Raw genomic sequence first — 3,652 nt, 5'->3', positions numbered from 1 at the left:
AAAAAAAAAAAAATGTTGCTTGAAATTATATTTCAGAAATCAGTTAATTAAACTACATCGATCGATTCTCGTATGAAATAAAAATCAAACGAATATGATGAGAATGTTGAGGATAGATTCGATTAAATCGCTTTATTTTGCGGTCATTGGAAATTCATGAGACGCCAAACGCCAAATTAATTAATCGTCGCGACGTTAATTATCAAGGAATAACAGCTTGGGGTCATGGGAAAAAGGATTTATTTATAAGCGAGCCAATTCATATGCATTATCGATTCTAACCGTTTTATCATCGAGACATTTAGATAGCCGCCGAACTGGGACGTCCGCTATATCTCTGTACAAGTTTTGCAATTCATGCGGTGGAAAGGCGCTTATAACAGCGCGTTTATTTTTAGCCATTAGCTCGTTATACGATTAAGAAAAATCACTTTTAATCATACTTGAATCAATTAAAAATGAAATTGAAAATGAAATTCAAAATTTGTTGGTCATTGAGTCATAAAATATGATTATTATATTGATTAAAATTAACACAAATTTTTTCGAATGCCATGATACGTAATAAATCGTTAGGATAATAAGATAGAATATTATATGATAATTACGTTGAAACAGAGAAGCTTGTACGTATAAATACCGATGCAGAATTTCCCTTTCAAGTAAAATCGAAGCAATGGGATATCGACCTCCTATGATCATGAAACAACACCTCTTTGTCGAGGCCATACCTCAAATTCCATATTAGATTTCCACGAAACCAGTATTGGATTACTGGGCTATCAGACGAGACGATTCAGGCCTTTCTTAGAATTATGATCACAAGACTTGGATAGTTTTCATTTCAAAATTATGATACAATGTAAATTACATTGTACTGCATCACGCATTTTGAATAATTTGTAATCTATTCAGAAATTATGCGAGATTAATATTAGAGAACTATTAGAGAAATATTAGAGAATATAAAAAGCTCAAAATTTGATCTTGAATTTTAAAATAAAATTCAGAACCGTGGTAACAACTCGATATCTATCTCAAGAAATTCCCCTACTTCTTTCGTATTTCATCATTTTGAATATCGCAGAAGTCATTTCCATCTTGTATCAATGTGTCTTACTTTGTAATCGCGTAATTAATCGTGCCATAAAGTTGTTTTAATACATATACTCTGTAATGTATCTCAAGATAACTGCACTCTCGAAATAGCTCTTCTACTCTAAATTATGGCAATTAACGCGATGATAATTCTCTCAACTCAAGATATTATCTACTTCCATACAATTATCACGATAAAAAATTAAAAATTAACGCACCATTTATTAAGAAACTATTACAAATTTATAAAATTTTTATCTTTGGTAACATTTATAGATCCATTTATCTAGTTATAAACTTTTATACGATTAAAATGTAAAATTAAATTATTCAATTAGTATATAAATATATATATATATATCATTAAGACACATTCAAAAAACAGAGAAAATAGTGCCAATGGTGTTCCTTTTTTGTTTTACCCCGATATTTCAATCGGTTACCAAGATATAAGAATTCAAAGTGTCCATAATACTTTAGACAATGCTTAAGATATGAATGGGTCCGCAATTTAGTCATCTACATTTTTTCCTGGAAGAAATGCATATTTCTTCCACTTGTCTGAAGTTTGGAATAGGTTAGCGAAGCCAGAGTTCCGAGGATTAAAAAATTACCATTCTCTTTACACGACGATATCTCAAGAACTAAAACTTGTATTGGAATAAATCAAAAGACGTTTTAAAGAGTAAAATTTGACGCTTCTAATGATCGTTCATTCGATCACCAGAAGCCACTAAGTTCGGAGTTATAGCGATTCAAAGTTTTTCTAATTTTAATACGCTTAGCTACGTGATATTTGTTGACGTCCAATCCATAAATGTTGGAAATAAAAATTAACGATCATCTTGCTTCTGTCGTTATATATATGAAATGTATTTTTCACTTCGCAGAATTCTAAATAATATCGAGATATGTTCAAGCAAAAGAATATGAAAAATTGTAACGATCATTATGATGAATAGTCCGTATTATGAGCCACGCTCCTCACGGAATAATTAAATCCACACACAAATTTGAAAGAAACAATAAGGGTCGTAATTACAATGCAGTGATCAATTATTCGGTAAATTATAGCTGTTTACGGTCACGAATGCACACATTATTAAATCGATCGAGTCGAACTGTTATTTCGCGTGTTTAAACATTTTCTTCGTGGTTACAAAAATGTTTTACTTGATAATAAATTTATCATTTTGAAATAAAATAATTTAAAAAAAAATGAATAATTTTTTAAAGAATTTCAAATATTATTAAATGAACTTCAATTTACTGCATGAACTAAAATATTATATAAAGAAAGTATAAATTATGTTACGAAAAGAATTTTATATTTTTTCTAAAAAAAAAAGAAAAGAAAATTGAGGGAATTGCCTCGAGATATAGCAATATAGGGCACTGTTACTCTAGTAAAATAAGTTACTTAAAATACATGGGACTCGAAAAAGTGGGGTAAAAATAAAATTTACAGAGAGGAAACGCGATAAACTAAGAGATATAACTAGGAAGACGGAACTGTAACTTGAACGAATCCTTTTCGAATTTTCAACTACGGCAGGCTACTGACTTAGAGACAAGGACGATCTCATAGAACATTTACTGCATGAGAAATGAAGCATGCTCTTCTCCATGATATCAAGACTATCCGTACTAAACTGATCCACAGTCGAGAAACTACGAATTTCACGATTCTGACTCTCGAGAGAAAATTTAATTATTTAGTCACGATGGTCAAAATGCGACTACTATGCGACTCTTCAAGATCCTTATTGCAATCTACACTTACATATATATAAAATTTATTATTCTTTCTTTTCATAAAAATTAATTTAAAGACAAATAAACGAAGAAATACATTTACGTAAGGAATAAAAATATTCATTTTATAACAGATCTAAAAAAATAAATAATCTCGTTTCGACGTTGCAACTTTTATCAGTATTTTTAAAATATCATGAAAGATATATCAAGATTTGATGTACGTATATATTTTTCCATATATTTTGAAGGAAAGAAAATATTAAAATTTTTAATATCTTCATCGTTACTTACGCAAACTGTTACACAAATGATTTAATAATTTCGAAACCAATAGATATCAAATACTCGAAAGTAAAGAGCTGATTGAAAAAAAATTAAAAAATCGATTTTCATTTAAAACTCGTTTCGAATTAACTTAAAATTAAACTTACAAATATACGACAAAAAAAGAAAAAAAAAAAAAATAACGTATCTCGATAATACCAAATTCTCTCGCTACTTTCACTGTCACGCGAGCGATGAAAATTTGCAAATCGTCTCAACAAATTTTTCCGTCGATTATACACAGGTCGCGGTGAACTCGAAAGCAATTTAATTTATGCCCGTGGTCCGCATCAGCACGCGAAGACGATCCACGAGCCGATGCGGAATAACAAACGAAGCAACGATAGAATATGCACGAGCACGATATGTAGGGCGATATTTAACAGTTGGAAATGCAGATGCCTCGAGATTTCACCACTTCCTCGGTATATTCGATTCGAATAAAGCCAATCTCGCGTACCGCACCCCCTGA

General features: G+C 30.6%; 1 protein-coding gene across 8 annotated transcripts in view; it reads right to left on the bottom strand.

The window, feature by feature from the left end:
• The window catches only part of LOC102675632 (potassium voltage-gated channel subfamily KQT member 1), a 55,308-nt gene that overhangs the window by 29,716 nt on the left and 21,940 nt on the right, over positions 1-3,652 (bottom strand). The window lies entirely within an intron of this gene.

The sequence above is a fragment of the Apis dorsata genome, unplaced genomic scaffold (assembly GCF_000469605.1).
Source record: "Apis dorsata unplaced genomic scaffold, Apis dorsata 1.3 scaffold_74, whole genome shotgun sequence".
NCBI lineage: Eukaryota > Metazoa > Arthropoda > Insecta > Hymenoptera > Apidae > Apis > Apis dorsata.
Note: the sequence above shows the minus strand (reverse complement) of the source record. Positions and strands in the feature narration are given on the sequence as shown.